The sequence below is a fragment of the Mobula hypostoma genome, chromosome 12 (assembly GCF_963921235.1).
Source record: "Mobula hypostoma chromosome 12, sMobHyp1.1, whole genome shotgun sequence".
NCBI classification, from domain to species: Eukaryota; Metazoa; Chordata; class Chondrichthyes; order Myliobatiformes; family Myliobatidae; genus Mobula; species Mobula hypostoma.
In genome coordinates, this window is record NC_086108.1 from 15300697 (window position 1) to 15324028 (window position 23332).

At 42.9% G+C, this 23332-nt stretch overlaps 1 protein-coding gene, 1 long non-coding RNA gene and 3 other non-coding genes across 10 annotated transcripts in view; all 5 read left to right on the plus strand.

Annotated features, from left to right (window-relative positions):
- The first annotated feature begins 6378 nt into the window (after positions 1-6378).
- Positions 6379-14436, plus strand: LOC134354627 (uncharacterized). Of its 5 annotated transcripts, none has more exons than XR_010019862.1 (13): positions 6379-6400; positions 7245-7295; positions 7792-7823; positions 8667-8709; positions 8979-9020; positions 10343-10387; positions 10731-10767; positions 12590-12631; positions 13048-13092; positions 13668-13721; positions 13894-13922; positions 14095-14152; positions 14305-14436. It is a non-coding gene; the product is annotated as an uncharacterized LOC134354627 (long non-coding RNA). The 5 variants fall into 5 exon arrangements; XR_010019864.1 differs by lacking the exon at positions 6379-6400 and adding an exon at positions 7024-7061 and having other exon boundaries at positions 8670-8709; XR_010019860.1 differs by lacking the exon at positions 6379-6400 and adding an exon at positions 7028-7061.
- Positions 8835-8908, plus strand: LOC134355297 (small nucleolar RNA SNORD47). Its single transcript, XR_010020018.1, has one exon. It is a non-coding gene; the product is annotated as a small nucleolar RNA SNORD47 (small nucleolar RNA).
- Positions 10849-10930, plus strand: LOC134355295 (small nucleolar RNA SNORD79). Its single transcript, XR_010020016.1, has one exon. It is a non-coding gene; the product is annotated as a small nucleolar RNA SNORD79 (small nucleolar RNA).
- Positions 12897-12980, plus strand: LOC134355298 (small nucleolar RNA snR60/Z15/Z230/Z193/J17). Its single transcript, XR_010020019.1, has one exon. It is a non-coding gene; the product is annotated as a small nucleolar RNA snR60/Z15/Z230/Z193/J17 (small nucleolar RNA).
- Positions 14437-20329: 5893 nt separating the features above from the next.
- The window catches only part of rabgap1l (RAB GTPase activating protein 1-like), a 586024-nt gene continuing 583021 nt past the window's right edge, over positions 20330-23332 (plus strand). For both annotated transcript variants that reach the window (XM_063063651.1, XM_063063652.1), the window contains exon 1: positions 20330-20449. The gene's annotated coding sequence lies outside the window, so the exon portion shown is untranslated. The remainder of the gene's footprint in view (positions 20450-23332) is intronic.

A 23332-nucleotide genomic window follows, 5' to 3' on the forward strand; every position in this document is an offset into this window, starting at 1 on the left:
AGAAGATCTAGATTTAGGATAAGGGGTATGATAGGTGTATAAAATCATGAGGGCCATAGGTAGGATGAATATGCACTTTTTTTTCCTCAAGGAAATGGAATCAAAACGACAGGACATGGTTTTAGGGTGTGAGCTGAAAGATTTCAAAGGCACCTAAGCAGCGACCTCCGCATGTAGATGGTGGTGCATATATGGAATGAACTGCCAGTGGAAGTGGTTGAGCCAGATACAATAATAAGATTTAAAATACATGGATAGGGAAGGTTTAGAAGGGTATGGTCCAAATGCACACAAATGCAACTAATTTAGGCCAGCAGTGATGAGTTGGGCCAAAGGGCCTGTTTCTGTGCTGTATGACCTACAAATTTCAAATGCCTCACCGCATAGAAAATGTTTCAAATTTCTACCGGAAAGCAGCAAAAAAAAAGTAAATGTGCAACTGAACCAGTTGTGAAAGACAAGCAACACATATCAAAGTTGCTGGTGGACGCAGCAGGCCAGGCAGCATCTCTAGGAAGAGGTACAGTCGACGTTTCAGGCCGAGACCCTTCGTCAGGACTAACTGAAGGAAGAGTTAGTAAGAGATTTGAAAGTGGGAGGGGGAGGGGGAGATCCAAAATAATAGGAGAAGACTGGATGGGGAGGGACGGAGCCAAGAGCTGGACAGGTGATTGGCAAAGGGGATATGAGAGGATCATGGGACAGGAGGTCCGTGGAGAAAGACAGGGGGAGGGAACCCAGAGGATGGGTAAGGGGTATAGTCAGAGGGACAGAGGGAGAAAAAGAAGAGTGAGAGAAAGAATGTGTGTATATGAATAAATAACAGATGGGGTACGAGGGGGAGGTGGGGCATTAGCGGAAGTTAGAGAAGTCGATGTTCATGCCATCAGGTTGGAGGCTACCCAGATGGAGATGCTGCCTGGCCTGCTGTGTAAACTGATGGCATGAACATCGACTTCTCTAACTTCCGCTAATGCCCCACCTCCCTCTCGTACCCCATCTGTTAATTATTCATATACACACATTCTTTCTCTCACTCACCTTTTTCTCCCTCTGTCCCTCCGACTATACCCCTTGCCCATCCTCTGGGTTCCCGACCCCCGCCTTGTCTTTCTCCCCAGACCTCCTGTCCCATGATCCTCTCATATCCCCTTTGCCAATCACCTGTCCAGCTCTTGGCTCCATCCCTCCCCCCACCTGTCTTCTCCTATCATTTTGGATCTCCCCCTCCCCCTCCCCCTCCCACTTTCAAATCTCTTACTAGCTCTTCCTTCAGTTAGTCCTGACGAAGGGTCTCGGCCTGAAACGTCGACTGTACCTCCTCCTAGAGATGCTGCCTGGCCTGCTGCGTTCACCAGCAACTTTGATGTGTGTTGCTTGAATTTCCAGCATCTGCAGAATTCCTGTTGTTGTGAAAGACTCCTGGCCAAACCTGTGGAGGAAGTGTCATCAGCTGGAAGAGCTTAAGATCCTCTCCAGGAAAATCCAAATCTGGTCTGATTAACACCTAATAAAGCCTCAGCAGTCCACCCTTGCTTTTATATTCTAGTCCTCTTGAATTAATGCAATTCCCTTCTTTACTATCAACTCAACTTAACCTTAAGGGAATCCCAAGTCCCTTTGCTTAGGCCAGAGACATGAAGCCATTTGATTTCTGAAATCTCTCCCTATTTGGAAAATAGAAAATTAGAAAACACCATTACTCTTCCTACCAAAATACATAACACTACAGTTCCACCTGCCACTTTAATATGTCCACATCCTTCTGCAGACTGCAACATTACTTGTCCCATTAAGGAAAAGGCTATTTTGGAGTTTGTTTTGTGCAGTGAGAAAGGGTTGTCAGATGATCTTGTGAAGGACCCTTTGGGAAGAGTAGGCATAATATGACAGAACTTTACAATGAGTGTGAAAGTGATGAGGGTCATTGCAAAACTAGAATCTTAAATCTAAACAAAGAAAATGATGAAGGGTGTGAGGGGAGTTAGCTGTGGCTGGTTGGGAGAAAATATTGAAAGGCATGATGGTGGACAGGAAGTGGTTAGTATTAAGAAATAATGTATACGCTATAGACACAACAAAGATATAGTGTATACACACTCAGTGGCCACATTATCAAGTATGGTGGTGGAACACTGTGTGGTCTGCTGCTTCCAAATCCTGTCTATTTCAAGGTTTGACGTGTTGTGCTTTCAGAGATACTCTTCTGCACACCTCTGTTGTTATTTGAGTTACTGCTGCCTTCCTGTCAGCTTGAACTAATCTGTCCATTCTCTCCTGACCTCGCTCATTAACAAGGTGTTTTCACCCACAGAACTGCTGCTCACTGGATTTTTTTTTGTTTTTTGCACCATTCTTTGTAAACTCTAGAGTCTTTTGTGCAGGAGATCAGCAACTTCTGACCACCCCATCTGATGCCAACAATTATTCCACGGTCAATGTCACTTAGATACAATTCCTTCCCCATTCTGATGCTTGTTTTAACAACAACTGAATCTCTTGATCATGCCTGCATGCTGTTCTGCAATAAGTTGCTGCCCCATGATTAGATATTTGGTGTACCAAATAAAGTGGCTACAGAATGTACTCCCATGTAGACACAAACACATTATGGGAAAAATAATTAAGTGGAAAATTCTAAATCAAAATTAGAGGCTTATAAAAATGGCAATTATGGCCCCAATACGGAGGAACTTATAATTAGTAATTGGAAAGGTTGGGATTGTTCTTACAGGAAGCTAAGGGGTGCATGAGGGGCAGAGATAAGGTGGATTGTCTTCTCCAAGGTAGGGGAGTCTACAACTAGAGGGCAGAAGTTTAAGGCAAGAGGGGGAAAATTTGAAGGAGATCTGAAGGGCAGGTTTTTCACAGAGGGTGGTGGGTATGTGAAATGAGCTGCCAAAGGGAGTGAAAGTGGTAGTTAAAATTACCCAATGTTTCAAAAATATTTAAATTGATACACGGATAGACACTAGACACTAGAATACTACAGCACAGTACAGGCCCTTCGGCCCTCGATGTTGTGCCCACCCATATATCCTTAAAAAAAAGTACTAAACCCACACTACACCGTAACCCTCTATTTTTCTTTCATCCATGTGCCTGTCCAAGAGGCTCTTAAATACCCCTAATGTTTTAGGCTCCACCACCATCCCTGGCAAATCACTGCAGGCACCCACAACCCTCTGTGTAAAAAACTTACCCGTGATGTCTCCCCTATACTTCCCTCCCTTAACTTCGTACATATGCCCTCTGGTGTTTGCTATTCGTGCCCTCGGAAACAGGTACTGGCTATCCACCCTATCTATGCCTCTTATAATAGGAGAGACATCGGAAAAGAATTGCAGGTTATGGCCCAAATTCAGGACACTGCAATTAGTGTAAGCCCACCTCAGTCTCGAGAACCTGTTTTTATTTGACATAACTGTATGGAATAAGAAAACAGCAGTTATTACCATGAGTCACGGGCAGCTAGTCAGAAAAGGCTACCTTTTTCCCACTCTTTGCCTCCTGCCACCCAGACACTGCCTTACCCATGCTAGAATCTTTGCCATAATACAAAGGGCTTGTAGCTTGTTAAGCAGCCTCATGAGCACCTTAACAAAGGTTTTCTGAAAATCCAAATACACGACAACAACCAATTCTCCTTTGTCTACCCTGCTTGTTACATCTTCAAAGAATTCCAACAGATTTGTCAGGCAAGATTTTCCCTTGAGGAAACCATGCTGGCTACAGCCTATTTCATCATGTGCCTCCATGTACCCTGAGACCTCATCCTTAATAATCGACTCCAAAATCTTACCAACCCCTGAGGTCAGACTAACTGGCTGATAGTTTCCTTTCTTCTGCCTCTGTCCTTCTTGACGAGTGGGGTGACATTTACAATTTTCCAGTCTTCTAGGATCATTCCAGGATCTAGTGATTCTTGAAAGATCATTACTAATGCCTCCACGATCTCTTCAGCCACCTCTTTCAGAACTCTCCAGCTGACTTAACTACCTTCAGAACTTTCAGTTTCCCAAGAACCTCTGTCTAGTCTAGTTATGGTAACCTCACACACGTCATGCCCCCTGATATCTGGAACTTCCACCATACTGCTAGTGTCTTCCAGAATGAAGAATGATGCAAAATATTTATTCAGTTTGGCCGTTATTTCGTTGCCGTCCATAGTTTTCCAGTGATCTGATATCCACACTTGGCTCTCTTTCACACGTTATGTATCTGAAGAAACACCTGGTATCCTCGCTACTATTATTGGCTAGCTTACTTTCATATTCCATCTTTAACTTGTGAATGACTTTTTTAATTGTCTTCTGTTGGTTCTTAAAAGCTTCCCAATTTTCTAACTTCCTACTGTTTTTGCTCTATTTAATGCCATTTCTTTGGCTTTTAGTTTGGCTTTGACTTCTCTTGTTAGCCATAGTTTTATCATTTTTCCTTCAGAATACTTCTTCCTCTTTGAGATATATATATCCCGCACCTTACGTATTGCTTCCAGAAATTCCATCCATTGCTGCTCTGCCGTCATCCCTGCCAGTGTTCTTTTTCAATCAATTCTGGCCATCTCCTCTCTCATGGCTCTGTAATTCCCTTTACTCCACTTTAATACTGAATATATCTGACTTTAGCTTCTCCTTCTCAAATTTCAGGATGAATTCTATCATATTATGATCACTTCTCCCTAAGGGTTCTTTTACCTTAAGCTCTCTGATCAATTCTGAGTTCATTGCACAGTACTCAATCTAGAACAGCTGATCCTTTAGTTGGATCAACCGTGAGCTGTTCTAAAAAGCCATCTTGCAGCCATTCTAGAAAATCCCCCTCCTGGAATCTAGCACCAACCTGATGTTTCCAATCTACCTGCATATTGAAGACCCCATGACTATTGTAACATTGTCCTTTTGACATGTATTTTCTATCTCCCGCTGTAATTTGTAGGCCACATCCTTACTACTGTTTGGAGGGTGCGTATACAACTCCAAAGAGTCCTTTTACCCTTGCATCTCCTTGTCTCTATCCACAATGATTCAACATTTTTCAACCCAATCTCACCTTACTTGCCAACAGAGCAAACCTGCCCCCTCTGCCTTCCGGCCTATCTTTTCAATACAATGTGTATCCTTGGACATTAAGCACCCAGCTATAATATTTCAGCCATGATTTAGTGATGCTTACAATATCATACCTGCCAATCTGCAACTATGCTGATAGTTCATCTACCTTATTCCATATACTGTGCACATTCAGATACAACACCTTCAGTCCTGTATTCACCTTTTTCAATTTGGTCCACCTTTTACATTGCAACTTAAAGGGAATATCCCATTTGACTTATCTGTTGTTAGTCAACACAGGGATTTATGCTTAACTCACTGCTCTACACTCAAAACTGTGTGGCTAGGCACCGCTCAAACACCATCTATAAATTTGCTGATGATGATACTAGTATAGACGGGGGAACACACACCAATCCTTATGGGGGGGGGGGAAGGAGAGAGAGAGAGAGAGAGAGAGAGAGAGAGAGAGAGAGAGAGATATAAATAAAAATAAATATAAAGGGTGTCCAAGATCTCTGAGGACTTAACCTGGCCCCAACATTATCAATGCAGCTATAAAGGCAAGACAGCGGCTATATTTCATTAGGAGTTTGAGGAGATTTGGAATGTCAACTAAAACACTTGAAAATGTCTACAGATGTACCTTGGCGAGCATTCTGGCAGGTTGCAGGTATGGGGGGGGGGGAGAGAGTGGGTTTACTGCACAGGATTGAAGTAAGCTGCAGAGTTGTAAACTTAGTCAGCTCCATCGTGGATACGAGCCTCCATAGTATCCAAGACATCTTCAAGGAATGATGCCTCAAAAAGGCGGCATCCATTGTCCCCTTCTCACTGTTACCAGGGTTTGGTAGTACAGGGAGTGGTTTGCATTCTCTCACTGTTACCATCAGAGAGGGGGTACAGAAGCCTTAAGACACACTCTCAGCGATTCAGGAACAGCTTCTTCCTCTCTGCCATCTGATTCCTGATTGGACATTGAAATCACAAACACACTACTTTTTTAAAAATTTGTTTTTGCTCTTATATAACTATTTGATATATATATATACACACACACACACACACACACTTACGGTAATTCAGTTTTCCTTCTATATTATGTGTTGCATTATATTGCTGCTGCGAAGTTAACAAATTTCACGACATATGCCAGTGATATTCAACCTGATTCTGTTGGGAGTTCTTTGACGATGTGACTAGCTGAAGAGATAAAGGGGTACCAGTGATTCTGGTGAATTTGGATTTCTACAATAAAATCAGAATACAAGAACCCGAGTGCCTAGTCTATTAGAATTTGGTTTTCTTTTCAATGTTGAGCCTCTAAATGATATGTGCTGTTGCAGGTAAAATTTTCATTTCCAATATATCTGCACGTACTCGCGCATATACCTGTAATAATAAATACACCTTGATCGATGTACCAACATGGTTACACGATTGAGGCATACGAGGTAAGCCAGCCAGCCGAGCGGCGGTGTGGGGCGAAACCATGTCCTTGCCACACCTCCACCAGCCATCGCAGGGCCAATCCTCGGCCTTGCAAGAATGGTGCTCGGAAAAGCCCACTTTAGCGCACCGCTCTAACAGCTGAATTCCAGTGGCGTTCTGTAAGGAGTCCCCCCGTGGGTTTTCTTCCAAGTCCAAACCAGTACTAGGTAAATTATAAATTTTCCCGTGATTAGGTTACGATTAACTAGGTTTGGTAGTACCGGAAGGGGGTGGTTTACATTCCCGCCTTCGTCACACGACCGTTACAATGTCGCCTTTCAAAAATTGAAAAAAAAACTACCATAGAGTGGCCAATTAGATCTATTTGATTAGAATACCGGACCAGGATTCGATTGACAAAGGTATTATCCAATTGGAGGTGGACTTATATCTCCATGATCCAATCAGATTAGCGTTTCTGATGATCCCATGAAGCTCCGCGCGGAGGACTCTATAAAGTGGTTCTGCGCGGTATGCTCGGCCTCATGCGCCTGCAGCCGGCTGGTGAGGATGGAGGTGGGTGTGTGCTGAGGAGGTGGCTGCGGTCGGGTGGGTTCTGGTACGTCTCCCGTGATGAGGTTATGTTGGTAGGGACATCCGAGTAACTGTGATGAGGACCCAACATGCTGAGGTTGCGAGTGGGTCTGTTGCGCGGCTCGGCCCCGTACCTCTCACCGACTCTCCGTTCCTCGTCCGCAGGTGTCCTGGCGTAGCAGCGACTTCGCACGGGCCGAGAGGCGAATGACCCAGGTAACCGAGTACGGAGAGGGCCACCCCGTGTTCCCGTTCCCTGGGGAGCCCTGTGGGTGAACGGGGCCAGCCTACAGAGCCAGTGATTAACGAGTAGTGGTCAGGATTGTTCCTGAAAACCTTCTGAATGAGGCTTATCGAGGGGCCGGGTCGGGAGTGGATTTGGTTTTCGAATTGGGGTAGTAAAGGGAACGGATAATGTTAATGTGAAGAATGTAAAACCAGTGTTCTGCTTCAATATCGTTGCTAGCAGTGGGGCATATGTAACAGGCTAGAATGGTCGGAAAAGGATAATCGTAGAGCGGAAGCCTAGGTGAGAGTCTCATTGGTTGTGCCAGCTCAAGAAACGTTAAAAGCCTGTGGTTGGGGCTACCAATATAGTGTTGATAGTTGATAATGGCAGGAAATTCTGTCGGTTTGCGTGTGGTTTGATGTGTCACGTAATCTACAGAGATTGTATATCTTTGCATGTGCTGATGCGAGATTTTGTTTTCAGGTGCTTGAATCCGGAGACAAGGCTAAAGACAGGTAATTCGAATATTTAAAGGCGAACCTGTAATTTACAGCTTTATTCGTTGCTTTTCCATGTCTTTTAAGGTTTAAGATTGATTTGGCTCATGTACTCCCCTGTTCGAAAGACTCATGGCACCTTAAATTCTATGTTTTCTGATGTTACGTTGTCCAGAGAGTTCTGGTCTCAACATCTTGAAGGCTCATTGGGTTTACCTGTGGAGACAAAAACAAAACAGCCAAAGTTTTGTAGAACTGTACTAAGTCCTCCAGGAGGCTTGGAGTAAACCTATCGGGCTATTTTGTTAAAAAACTGCACACATTTACCTAAGAGAAATGCTGCAGTTTTAAAGGCCACCATATTGATTTCTTTTTAATGTTCATTGCTCTTTATAGTATATTTCTGTTACTTTGAAAACTTTCATTTAATTATTTTTAAAATCAGCTTTTTAGATTTTTGTAATCTATGGTTAGGACTTTTGCACAGTACTGAAAATAATGGAATGTATTGTTTGCCTTAATCAACACAACTTGATATGTTGGCTTCTGTTTTCCATCAGCAATCTTGAGAAATTGAATTCCTTTCAGCACCTTGCTGCTTTAAGCAGGATGCAGTTTAGATGCATCTATTTGTACTGTATCAGTTTGAAAGTGTTTTGTGGATAACCTGTGTAATGTGGCGTTGGCCATGATCCATTACTTAATTTTACGAAGCCCTTGGGATACATTGGCTTGTTTTTTGAAGAATGAATGATGAGCTTGAGTTCAGTAGATATCTGATGACTTGATTGTTAGCCTTGTGCATATACCTGACTGTAAATATGACTGCCTCAAGTTAATCCTGTGGTTTCTGGGTTCCAGCAGCTGACTCCAGATGTGAAGGTGACCTGTTTGATGGCATCAGGTGAGTAGTGGGTACAGGGTTAAATTCTGAGCCAGTTTCTGATCCTTGGACCCGAGTTGAAGATTTGTATACCTGTCTGAGATCACACTTGTTCTTCCAGGCCTTTCTTGAAGGCTTTTATGTGAAACCAGTGATGAAGATGATTCTGCCATATGATCAGAAATGATTCTACTCAAATCCGTTCCTTAAATCTGAGGTTTTGCTGCTTCTCTGCATGTTTCTGTGTGTTTGTGTGTGCTTGTCAATGACAACATGGTCTTAATTTTCAGGATGAGGTGACCAAGTGTCGACTGGACAAACAAATGACAAAGGTGAGTTCAGTTCTTGCTGAGTCTGGATAAGTCTGGCCTCAATTTATTTCCATCTGTTGCTGTGCTGAAGATGACTTGAAGAGGCTGTTAATGTTTCCTGTGTTTGGTAATTAGTAGGGTTATGATGAGGGGAAGGTTGTAGTTGCACTGCTGGGGAAGGGGTTGTGGTCAGTACTGTCTGTTTAATACTAAGACAATTAAATAATGACACATTATTCAGAATCTAAAGCAAAGTAATGGGATTAGTGTAGATGTGCAAAAAGGTCTTTCTGCATGACTGTTGGTGTGTAGTGAAAATCCTAAGATTTTTCCACTGTGAATCAGATTTCCTAGTCATGAGGGCAAGTAATTGATATGACAAGGCAGTTCATTTGTTTCAAACTGTCTCCTGTAAGCCTGGTTTTTAAAGTAGGTGTCAGGATGCAGTTGTTAGCAACATCTAGTTTCCTTTCACAATAAGTATCTATGATAACAGAAAAACCTTAATTGTCCATGAGGATTGTCTGATATTAGCTCTGTAAGGCAAGATTGCCAACAGTGTTAGACGTTTGTTTGATGGTCTGAGCTGCAGGAGCAGGTTCTTTGGGAACAGCGGTGGAGGTTAGTGCAGAGAGCAGCTTGGGCATTCGGGGAGCATTCTTCAGATTGGCAGTGTGGGTGTTGCTTGCAGACACTGAGAATGTTCATGCTTCTAATTTCTTTGCTAATGAACCTTTCTCAGGCCTGCTTCATATTTTTGCCTATAATCTACTGTGGGGTGATGGGCCCTCTTGGAATTACACCTGCAGTTGTGGAGATTCATCTTGTTTTGAATAAGCTTAGTGTTGGATTGTAGTTTCATTTTATCCTGGTTAAACTCAGCACAAATGATGAAATATTTTGAACTCTCTCTCTGAAAGTGATGAGATGAACTTAAACTGAATCTGCTGAGAAACCAGTGTTACTTTGTGTTCAGATTGGTTAGATTACTGTGAAGTAACATAATGCTGGAAGAACTCAGGCAGCATGTATGCAAAAGAGCAAAGATCCTTCAGGACTGAATTGTTTTCAGTTTCAGATCCAAGATTTTGGAATCCCCATTTTTTTTTAAAGAAACAAGTGCATGGGTAGGGAAGAGTTCTGAAAAGGATCTGAAGAGAAATTTGTTTTTATCAAGTGATTGCTCTGCTAGGGAAGGCTGTGGGGTTGGAGATGGTCACTATGCAATTACGTAGGCAAAGATGTGAAGTGTATTGTGTGGTGGTTTCTGTTTGTGGTCTAGTTAGTGAATACCTGGGTCACAGTTAATTCATTGTGCACTTCTGAAATTTCCTCTTTTACAGATTGGAATTTCTGTTCTCTCTGGATGCTGGGACTGGTCTTGACAGGTGGGCACCATGTTAAATTCTCATTTGGCTGTTTTTAAGTTCACACTTGCCTTTGCCTGGTGATTTGCCCTGCTTTGATTTCACAATAAGTTGAGAGCTGAAGACCTGACCTGTCAGTGAGGATGGTCTGATTAGCTCTGGAGAGCAGTCTTGGAGAGGGGACCAGTAACATTTCCATAGGAACATTGTCCATTGAATTGTGCCAGTGATGATGCTTATTTGCTACTCTTGACATGTTGGATGATGAAGGATATGAACCACCATATAGATCCTGAGGCGCACAAAATTTAATAGATGATGATACTGATGGTGTAGCCAGTTACTAACAATGTGTCTTCTCCAGGTGTGAATCCAGTCAAGTCGAAGTGTCTACTGCTGAGGTGAGAATGATCTGCAGGGTGTCACTAAACTGAATGTGGGAAACGTCATTGGATTTGAAGCTCTGAGTGATGAGTTACTTGTACTGTTGATGATGTTAATTAGAATACAATGGGAATCTCTCTGAGATGGTATGAAAGACACTTGTACGTTACTGAACCAGTACAATGTAACTTCAGTTGCTGTAAAAGATGACATGAATTGTGTATGCTTGTATTTAAAAAGTGATTTTGGTCACTAAGTAATAAGATGATTCACAACTGATTTGTTCATGGTTTCAAATGTTCTGGCTGGGAGTGAAGGAGTCAACAACAATGTTACAATGAATATTTGGAGGATGCAATATTTGATGGCATTGTTTGGAGGCAGTCCAGTATCTGGACTGTTAAATCATCAGTATATGTGCTCAATTCTGTCAGTAATTATGAGGAACTAAGTTTTATAGTGTAAAGTTAAAAAGGTTGCTGAACCAATAATCACACCACAGTTATTACTTTAACCTCCACCAGTTTATTGTGCTCAGTTCAGCTGGCGAGAAAGAACTCTGAACCAGTCATCAGAGAGACTGATTCTCTCTCCTTGGAGGCTCAGACGAGCTTTCTGATTTTAAAACAGAAATGCTACAATATATAGAATGAACAGACAAAGAACACTTGGTTACAATGGTATGTTAAGTCAGAGTGAAATCCAATTATTTTGATAAGAGAGTCTACTAAATCAGAGTTTGATTACAAATACTGTCCACCCCATACCAGCCATCCCTGTAGTTAGGCCCCTGACTTGATTAGAGACAGATGTTCTTATTGAACCTCTCAAAAGAAAAAAAGTATGACCTATGTGAGCACCGAGTAATTCCAGCCTCATCACCTTGAGGCAGCTACAGGCTGTTAATCAGGCAAGCTTAAACTCAGGTTGGAGGAGCAACACCTCATACCGTCTAGGTAGTCTCCAGCCCCTTGGTATGAACATAGAATTCTCCAACTTCTGGTAATTCCCTCCCCCTCCCTTCTATCCCTATTTCACTCTACCACTTTCCCTAGCTCCCTCATGGTTCTGCCTCCTACCCATTGTTTTCAGGGCTATGATGTCACTGCTTCCCCTCCCCCACCCCTTTGTCTTTCAAATTACTGGTCTTTCAACTGAAGCTACAAGCATTCTTCAAATCCTTCCCCATCTTTCATTCTTCAGTCCTGACGAGGGGTTCTGGCGCGAAATGTCGACTCTGATGCTGCCTGACCCGCTGAGTTCATCCAGCGTACTGAAAGTGAAGCTTTTAATCTAAACAAACTGCAGGCCTATTCTTCAGCAAACGCGACAGAATTTGTTCACTAACACACAGTGGCACTTAAGTTTTTAACCCATTATTTACAAGAGTCCAAGAATCACGTCTTTCTTTCCCAACATCCTTAAACTTTATCAATAGTACTGTTCTGGTGTTCCAGTTTGTACTATTTCATTTAAATACAGTTTGTTACTCAGGTGGCTGCTTAACTTGCATCTTGAACTATTCACAGAAAACTGGTTAATCAGCACAACAGTTTAATTGGGCTAAAATGTGCTGGTGTCCCATTTAACCGGGATCTGTCGGCTTGGCCAGTGCTTGAATAGGAAGGGCTCAAAATTATTTAGGCCCCATGCAGCCAAGTGAGAGCATCACATTCACCATGGGCAAGATGGGCTGTTAGTGTGTGATTTGGATTACATTGTAATGAGTTCCAATGTATGTACTTTGTTATCTTGTAAATTTGAGTATTGGAAAGTATGGGACAGCTAGATCTGTTGCTTTTTCACATAACATTTTCTTCACTGTTTTTTGGGTTTCAGCCTCTGACTCCAGATATGAAGTTGGCCTGTGGGTGGCACCAGGTGAGTGGAGATCATCAGTTATTGGTGTGGAGTTGACAGTAAACCCAAGTATGCACTCACCTGCTAGTGGTGGGCCTCTTAACTGGGTATGTTACTTTTTGGTATGCATTCATTGGCATAGATTTGTAGTGAATTTGCGAGCATCTGAATTCCTTTTGGGTGGTTCAATTGATCATGACAGTTTGCTGTGTAGTCATTTGGAGTGTTCCATGGGAGCTGTAAGTTGAGATTTCTGGAGACTGGGTTTACATTAGTGTTTTTCTATGAGGAGTGAATGATGAACTCATAGTTCAGCAGATAACTGATGATGACTTAATCATTAGTCTTTCGCATATACCTGACATTTCCTCATCCACATACATGATGCAACACATGAAACCTCCTTCACCAGGATAACAATCATTTTTTTATTTCAGCCCAAATCCAAATATGAAGTTAGCCTGTGGATTGCATGGTATCAGGTGAGTGGAGTGGGATTGAATCAGGTGCATTCTCTTTGTTATTGATGGTGTTGCATGTTTGAAGGAATGAACTGAGGTTTTATCAGGGATTTAAAGTCTGCTTACAGTGGAAATGTAGGGTTGATTTGCCAAATGCTGCAGGAGTGTATATTGAGATGAATGGTATCCAGCATTGGAGTGATCTTTGAATTTGCAACTTTCTGAGCAGTAATCTTTCACTGGCCTGTGGGTAGATGAGGTGGGGGGCAGGGGGGAAGACTACTTGGATTTGTGTACCAGTGTGCAGTCGCCCTTGTTCTTCCAGGCTCCAGTGAGGATAGGACAGGCTTCCTTGAAGGATTTTAGTGTGAAACCAGTGATTAAGATGATTCTGCCATATGACCATGACTGATTCCAATTAGTTCCATATACCTGCGGTTTCACTGTTTGTCAAAAATCATATGGCCTCTATTTTCAGGATGAGGTGATGAATTGGGAAGTTAATAGACTGTATTAGGTGGTTTCTGTCTGGCAGAGATGGTGAAAGCATGGGTTATTGTTCATTGTGTAGTTATTGAGTTTTTTCCTCTTAACAGATTCTGGTTTCTGTTCTCAAAAGTATGCTGGGGCTACTGACTGGCCTTTAACAGGTGGGCACTATGTTCAATCCTCATTCTGCTATTTTAACTGTCCTTTCACTATGATGTATGAATTAGGTCTCCTAGTCATGAGGACAAGTAATTGACTGATATGATAGGCAGTCCATTTGTTTTAAAATGTCTCCTGTAAGCCTGGTTTTTAAAGTACCTTTTTCTGTCTCAGGTGTCAGAATGCAGCTGCTGTGACTATTGGTGAGTGTCTGGCTTTTTTCCTTCACAATAAGTACCTATGATGAGAGCAGAAAACTTGAATTGTCCATGAAAACTGTCTTGATATTAGCTCTAACTGATCAGGTTATGAAGATCACTGGATGTGAGTAAGGCATGTTTGTCAGCAGTGACCTGACATTCCTATCTTTTCCAGAACTGGGGTTCATTGGGAGCAGCAGTGGAAGTTGGCTTGGGTCCTCATGATTGGCAGGGTAAGTGCTGATGTTCTTGGGAGATATTTAGTATTTGAGCTTCTGAATTGTGTAGTGTGGTAGTGATTTATCTCACTGGTGTGGTGGATCAGACTATTTAAACTCTGATTTCTGGATTGTTTTGCAGTATTAATTTTTGTTCTCTGTTGTAGGTACAAAATGGAGCCTGCCAGTCGACATCAGCTATTTTTATGCCTTATGTATGAGTATGTCAATTCACCATGTAACACTGGGATAATAAAATAAATACTGCTCAGTATTTCTCTGCTTATCTAAAGTAGCATTATTTAAATTGTATAATATTTAGTCCCTTATTAAGGGAACCTTCTCCGGTTCCTACTTTTCACAGCCTGTTGACCTGAATGAACTGCTTTAGCTGGTTGTTACTGGGTTTACGAAGATCTTGTTTGGGCCAACTTAAACAACCACTATTCTACCTTATTCTGCAGATATCTCTGCTGTAACTGGATGTAATAATTATGACAAGTGGAAGAGTCGTATTTCCTGCTCTTGTTCTCTTGCTGTTTTACTATGAACTCTGCCTTTTTTGGAAAAAAAGGGAAATTGACATTGCAGTGGGATTTTAAGAGTTGCAGGGTGATGAGAACCAGAGTCCAGGATGGAGTGTTGTGGGGAAAGATGTTTCAAGTCACTGCCACCTTATCGTGTCCACAGACTGTCTATATGTGGCTTAGCCAGAACTGGACACATTTGTGCACCTCATTGTTGAATTTGGTCATTGCAGGAGATGTTGCATAGTTTATGGCTCAGTTCCACATTCAAAAGTTGTCGGCCTGGTTGTATATCCCCATTCGTTTAGTGACACCTTTGAATGACCTACACCTAACTTGACTAAGTCTGTTACAGCACTTCCAGGTTGCTCAGTTGCAATTAGCTCCTAGGGGAAGGTTTTCTTGTGGAATTTCCAATGTTGGGGGTTTGAGACTGGCAAGCTGGTCTTTCCACTAGGTGATGCAGACTTCAGATGGGGTTGATTGTAATGGAACAACACTCCTCATGAAGCTCTTCTTGACTTGAGGTGGCTGGGTGTAGGTGTAATGACAATGTAGAGGGTGCCTCTCACTGATGTTTGGAGTTGTTCTTTCTTGCTGACTACCATTCTTACAATTCTATGCAAGTCTTAACAGTGTTCCAGGTAAGGTGGATGAGTTTAGAGCATGGATTAGCAAATGGGTTATAAAATTGTATTCATTAGTTGCAGGGGAGAAGAATTGCAGTTCAATGATTGAGTTCTGTTTTAGACTGTAGTGTGGGAGGGATTAAAAGGAGCATTGATGGCATTACTAGTTGGGGGAAAATGTCATGGTAGTGCTCACAGGATGGCTATATGGGTGGAAATGAAATACAAAAGGGATGATCATATTAGCAGAGCAAATTTATAGAGAAATCACAACCAGTTGTAAGCAATGCAAGGTTGTTTGTGAATAGCATCCAGCTGCTTATTCTAGACTTGAAAATGGGCAGTCATTTTTCTAGCATGTAATGTCGGGGAAAATTAGAGATTAGCTTTGTATGTTTTGATGTAAATGGTACAATGAAAAGCATTCTTTGCATCAACAACCAAGGATGACCTGGTGCCAGCAAGCTTAAAATTAATTTGTCTGGAAAGTAGGTGGAGAATGTCCAAACTTGCAGAACTGAACCTGGGTTGTAGGCACTGAGGCATTGCTGTGATATTACACTACTCAGTTGGTAAATTCTGTATGCTTTGATTCTATGTATAATGCTCCTTTCATCACCTGTTCCATGGAGAATCAAGTGAAATGCTGCACCAGTGCAAGAGTTTTGGAAATGTTCCTGCATACTTTGAGGTTGTATGCTTTTCGCTCATCTCAACAATGAATCTGCTGCAGATGTTGGCCAATAAAATATTAAAAATAAGTAGATGACATGGGGAGTTGCATAGGCTACAATTGAGATACAGGATAAATCACTTATTATCAACTGCTAACTGTTAAGGCAAGAAAAACGGGGATCCAAATAATGAAAGGGAAACCAAATATGTAATCAAAATGATAGCAAGATTTCACCACTTTGGGGCTCTTGTGATAGATTTGTTTTAAAGTTGCTTATTGATGATTCACATGAGTAAATGTAGAACTTCAACTTAGTCCTTGCATAATTGCTATGTGAGTTATGATTGTCATATTCAGATTGCTATTCTATTGTCCCCCTCTACACTCCCAGATTAATTTTGTAAATCTGATAGTTTATGGGGTAATTAATTTTCAGAAATGACCTAGTATTGTAAACATGAGGAATTATGCAAAAACATCAAAGTTGCTGGTGAATGCAGCAGACCAGGCAGCATCTCTAGGAAGAGGTAGTTGATGTTTTGGGTCAAGACCCTTCGTCGGGACTAACTGAAGGAAGAGTTAGTAAGAGATGCGAAAGGGGGAGATCCAAAATGATAGACAGGAGGGGGAGGGATGGAGCCAAGCACTGTAAAGTTGATTGGCAAAAGGGATATGTGAGGATCATGGGACAGGAGGCCCAGGGAGGGAAAAGAAGGGGTAACCCAGAGGCTGGGCAAGGGGTATAGTGAGAGGGAGAGAAAGAATGTATATAAATCACAGATGGGGTATGGGGGGGAGGTGGGGCATTAGAAGTTAGACAAGTCGATGTTCATGCCATCAGAATATAAGGTGGTGTTCCTCCAACCTGAGTGTGGCTTCATCTTTACAGTAGAGGAGGCTGTAGATAGACATAACAGAATGGGAGGTGGAATTAAAATGTGTGGCCATTGGGAGATCCTGCTTTCTCTGGTGGACAGAGCTGGTATTGTACCAGTTTCTTGTCTCAAGGTGGTAGCTTGGTTGTTTAGAGTTTAGACAGAACAGTTCAATTCCTCTGCCATTTCAGTAATTCAGATCTGAGTAGGGGAAACTTTGTTACTGCTTACAGAAAGTAGGCAGTATAGTCTCTCCCCAATTTTTGATATACTGATCACTACATTTCTCTGGTACAAATGATTTGACAATACATTGCAGATACAAATCCCAATTCAGACATGAAACTGCAGATACTGCACACAATGTTTGTCAGCACCTGTGAAGTGGTAAAATACAGTAAGTGGGCCCAAAACGGTGACTGACCTGTGGCGTTAGTTCCTCCAGCATTTTGTGTACTGATAAACTACTGAGGCTGTTCAAGCAGATTTTGTAACTACTACCAGAGATGAAGGGGTTAAATTGAGGAAAGTCACCTGGGACTTCTCGCTGGAATTCAGAAGAATGAGAGTGGATCTTACAGAAACACAAAATTTTAAAAGGGATAGATAAGATGGAAGTAGGAAAGTTGTTTCCATTGGTAGGTGGGACTACGAGGGGACATTACCTCAAGATTTAGGATGGAGATGATGAGAAACTTTTTCCCAGCGTGGTGAATCTGGAATCCTCTGCCCAGGGAAGCAGTTGAGATTTCACTAAATATATTTAACCCTTACATACTGTAAAAACACCTTTTTTAAAACTGAAATTTGATGACTTTACCTAAAGTGACCCAAAACGTGCAAAAATGAAAACAATTCATATAGGCCAGACAGCATCTCTAGGAAGAGGTACAGTTGACGTTTCAGGCCGAGACCCTTCGTGAGGACTAACTGAAGGAAGAGTTAGTAAGAGGACTAACTCTTCCTTCAGTTAGTCCTCACGAAGGGTCTCGGCCTGAAACGTCAACTGTACCTCTTCCTAGAGATGCTGCCTGGCCTGCTGCGTTCACCAGCAACTTTGATGTGTGTTGCTTGAATTTCCAGCATCTGCAGAATTCATATAGGCTATATTAATTACTGCAAAAGGAGGACTTTCCATTAAACGGCATTACATACCAGACTGCAGCCAATCAGTATACTCTGCACCACACCTTGTTTCAGATGTCATGTGCTGAATCTCTGCTAACTCCTAAGGAAATAGAAGGGCTATTGGGCTTCTTAATTTGCACTTGGGTGCTGGTCTAACCCTCTCCGATGAGGACTGGTTCATTGACTTCAAGTTTCTCCTGAAGACTACAATGTCAGCTGCTTGGTCCTGCTTATACTAAGTGAAAGGTTATGACACTGCTCAGCTAAATTTATAATCTCCCTCCATCAGTACCTTTGATACGACCCCAAACTTGAATATAGGTGTAAATCTGGGGGATAAGCACACAGCTCTGTGATGATGGAGCAAGCCAGGCAGCAAGAGGTAGTCGACGTTTCAGGCCAAGACCCTTCGTCAGGATTAATTGAAGGAAGAGCGAGTAAGAGATTTGAGGGGGGGGGAGATCCAAAATGATGGGAGAAGACAGGAGGGGGAGGGATGGAGCCAAGAGCTAGACAGGCGATTGGCAAAAGGGATATGAGAGGATCATGGGACGGGAGGCCCAGGGAGAAAGAAAGGGGGGGGGGAACCCAGAGGATGGGCAAGGGGTATAGTCAGAGGGAGAAAAAGGAGTGTGAGAGAAAGAATGTGTGTATATAAATAACAGATGAGGTACGGGGGGGGGCATTAGCGGAAGTTTGAGAAGTCAATGTTCATTCCATCAGGTTGGAGGCTACCCAGACGGAATATAAGGTGTTGTTCCTCCAACCTGAGTGTGGCTTCATCTTTACAGTAGAGGAGGCCATGGATAGACATGTCAGAATGGGAATGGGATGTGGAATTAAAATGTGTGGCCACTGGGAGATCCTGTTTTCTCTGGTGGACAGAGCGTAGGTGTTCAGCAAAACGATCTCCCAGTCTGCGTCGGGTCTCGCCAATACATAGAAGGCCACATCGGGAGCACCGGACCGTGCTCCCGATGTGGGGTGTTGAACAGGTAGGTGCAACACCTTGCACTCCTTTGGTAGAGACGTACATCTACCACGCCACTCATTATTGTGTATTAATCGTTTTATATTAACAAAATTAATGAAGGATGTATGATTGATTAGGAAGCGAAAATTTAAGAGTGGAGAGGGAAAATCCTCTGTGTAATGAAGAAAGTGGATGTGGTGGGAAGAATTCAGGTTGTACTGAGGTGGGGTGTAAAATGACAACACAAAAATGCTGGAGGAACTCAGCAGGCTAGGCAGCATTTTGTGTGTGTTCGGATTTCCAGCATCAGCAGATTTTCTCTTTTTTTGCGGCGTAAAAATGACAGGAAGATATGGTAAGTGGGTATAGGTGAAGTAATGGTTCCCATTCTACCTTATCTAAATCCAACACTGGTAGCACTTGCTGTTCCAGCATATACTCCACCTTGACACTTCACGCATTTCACTGTATCTGTTCCCCCCTCCCCACCTTCCTCTTTGTTTGCCTTATCTATCATTCACCTGTTATTGTCTCCCAACTCTACATCCGCTTAGCTCGCTTACCTGACACTAACTGCCTGTCGTCTTCCATTCCTCACAGTGTGTGCTTTCTCCACACAGTCCTGATGAAGAGTTTCGACCTGAAACATCAGCGTCCCAACTATCCTCTCAAAGATGCTGTTCAACCCATTGAGTGCTTACCGCAGATTGCGTTGCTGCAGTCTCTTGTGTGTCTCAGGAATGATTAGCATGATGACAAATAATTGGTGGTATTGACAATGAGGGGTGTCGTTTTAGGCAGCTACAGGGTGGTATTAGCAGGCAGGGCAATGGGAAATGGAATATAACCCCAATCTGGTGATGCATCAAGGGAGGGCGAGTAGGGATAGGGCATGTTGAACGATAAGGCTTTATCGAATATTGGTGTACACATCCGAGGATCATTGAGGGTCAGATATAGTGAAAAAACATACACTATACTGTACTTCATTAGTTAGGGTGTGGAATAAATGAGTAGGGAGGTTATGATATAACTGACGCGGAAGTATCTCAAAAACAGTGATCATAACTACATCAACGGAGTTGTGAATACTTCCGCGTGACACATACTATTTGCTGATAGTTAGAGCCTGGCGCGTGCTACCAGGAGTTATTCAGAAAATAAGCAATCCAAATGTGGTCAATTTGCATTGATCCTCGAGATCAGAGACCAAGGAATGAGCGCTAGCATTGCTCCCCGAACACATACACAACATCGCAATTGATGCGCAATACCAGACACAACGAAAGACAATCAGCAGCATCCACCATCAGAGTGGCAGGTACTAGGCATGCGCATAGCGGAAACCGCGCGCAAGCAGCATTGGGCACGCGCAGCAGGAACGGCCGCCCTTTGGTTGTACTGAGCATGCGCGGACGGAGTCCGGTGCTAGTAGCGACGATGTTGGCGTCGGCCGAGGCCGGGACGTAGCCGAAGGTAGCGGCAGCGCAGCCAGGAGAGCCCGGTAAGGACTGCCGGTGATCGGCAACACGTCACAACTTGGGATGTTAAAAATGCAAACACGAGGCCAACTTGGGATGTGACAGCTCGTCACAACGCCTCCCTCTGACTGACATGGCTGGAGGCCCCAGAAAGTGAGTGGGGATGAGGAGAGATTCCTTGACCCCGGCTGGATGGGGAGGAAGAAGAGTGGGACTCAGCAGGGTTTCTGGGTCGCATGGCCACTACGATAGAGCGGACTGATGTAGAGAGTGCCGACTAGATTGAAGAGAGACTGACAGAGACAGATCCCAAAAAACTCTGCACTAATGGGCCTTCTCTCCCCCCCGACCCCCCCCCTCATCCCTGACAATTATAGAGAGAGATCCGTGATCTTTGACATGGGAAGCATGAGGGTGAGAATTAGTGTAGCCTGTGACAGTAGTTCCATGTCAAGATGTGTGACTTGGAGAGGAGTCTGCAGTTTCTGGTGTATACTCGCATCGGCTACTCTTGTCCTCAGACTGAGGTGTAGAGCAGCCTTCAGGTTTAACTGTACTGCACTTTGGATATGTTGACACTGCAGCCATTATGTACCAGTGGTGAGATGTTTGGCAAGCTGAGCGATTTCTTTGTCCTCAGTGGTTTCCAACTCGATGAGAATTGTTGCAACCTGTGGCATCTAGAGAAATTGAAAGTGCCATGATATTTTTGACCTTTGTCTTGTTGATGGAAAAGTCATCATGAGATATGCAATCTATGGCCTGCTTTTGTTAACATGCTATTTATTTGATTGAATCACAAATGAGAAATCTGTAGGTGCTGAAAATCCGAGCAACACACACAAAATGCTGGAGGAACTCAGCAGGCCAGGCAGCATCTATGGAAAAAAAGTACTGTCGACGTCTCGGACTGAAATGTCGACTGTACTTTTTTCCACATATGCTGCATGGCCAGCTGAGTACCTCCAGCATTTTGTGTATGTCGCTTGCATTTATTTGATTGGTCTAATTGAGTCTCCTAGCAACAAATATCAAAGGGAGGTGGTCTGACTCTTGGAGTTGGTCATTGATTGGTCTTTTTGTGGGTCAGCTGTAACTTACTTTTCACTTAACACCATTAATGATAAAGGAAGACATTGAGTGCATGGTAAAGCTAGTCAGAAATGTAAAAACATACTAAAAGTTTTTGTAACAACAAGAGTAAGGTGGTTCAGTTTGGTGGGTCAAATATGATGACAGAATATAGTATTAATGGTGAGACTCTTGGCAGTGTGGAGGATTAGAGGGATCTTGGGGTCCGAGTCCATAGGACACCTAAAGCTGCTGTGCAGGTTGACTCTGGTTAAGAAAGCATATGGTGCACTGGCCTTCATCAATCGTGGTATTGAGTTTAGGATCCGAGAGGTAATGTTGCAGCTATATAGGACCCTGGTCAGACTCCACTTGGAGTACTGTGCTCATTTCTGGTCACCTCACTATAGGAAAGATGTGGAAACCATAGAAAGGGTGCAGAGGAGATTTACGAGGATGTTGCCTGGATTGGGGAGCATACCTTATGAGAATAGGTTGAGTGAACTTGGCCTTTTTTCCTTGGAGCAATGGAGGATGAGAGATGACCTGATAGAGGTGTATAAGATGATGAGAGGCATTGATCGTGTGGATAGTCAAGAGGCTTTTTCCCAGGGCTGAAATGGCTAGCACAAGAGGGCACAGTTAAGTAGGTACAGAGGAGATGTCAGGGGTAAGTTTTTTACGCAGAGAGTGGTGAGTGCGTGGAATGAGCTGCCGGCGACGGTGGTGGAGGCGGATACGATAGAATCTTTTAAGAGACTCCTGGATCGGAACATGGAGCTTAGAAAAATAGAGGGCTATGGGTAACCCTAGGTAATTTCTAAAATGTGTACATGTCTGGCACAGCATCGTGGGCGGAAGGGCCTGTATTGTGCTGTAGGTTTTCTATGTTTCTATAACTGTGCAGGAAGAACTCAGTAGGTTGAACAGCATCTGTGGGAGAAAGGAGCTGTTAACATTTTCGGACGAAACCCTGCATCAAGTTTATGCAATGTTCCTTTCCAACCAAAGATGCTGCTTGATCCGCTGAGTTCTTCCAGGTGATTCCAGCATCTGCAGTCTCCTTTGGCTCTGAAAGTTTTTTTTTTGCATTTGGGCAAAAGGGACATGGTAGATTTAAATAGTTTGTACCTGTCTTTATAGAGAATACACTGAACATTCCAAAAATGTTTGTTAGTGATTACACAATATTTACTATCATTCAAAAAATAATGCTTCTCACCTTCTTTCAGTTCCTGTTTTACAGCTAACAAACATTTTCACTTCTGACCTTATAGAAGATAAGTCATTAGTAAAGCAGCTGAAGGTAGTTGAGCCTCGAACACAGCCATGAGTAATTCTTGCACTGATGCACTGGAGCTGGAATGATTGAATTTAGAACAGTACATACAGCACAGGAACAGGCCCTTCAGAATGTTGACCAACTAGTAATTAACTGCTTAATTAAATGAATTCTGCCTACACAAGGTTCATGCTGCTCCATTCTCTGCATCTGCACGTGCCTTCTAAGCGTTTTAAACACCTCTGTTGTATTTGCTCCCTCTCCCGCCCAGGCACTTTCCACACGATGTTGAAAAAGAAACTTGCCTGCGTGCCCCCTTTGAACTTAACCCATATCACTTAAAAAGCATGCCGTCTGTTATTGGACATTTTAATCCTGAGGAAAATGATACTGGCTTCTACTTTATCTTGCTTGTCATAAGTTGATAATATAGGCCTTCTCTCAGCCTATTGTTTCAGAAAGAAAATGCCAACTTTGTCCAACCCCATCTGATAGCACATGCCCTTTGTATGTAAGTGCTGTGAAGGATCCTGCCATTATCGGTGTACTCTCC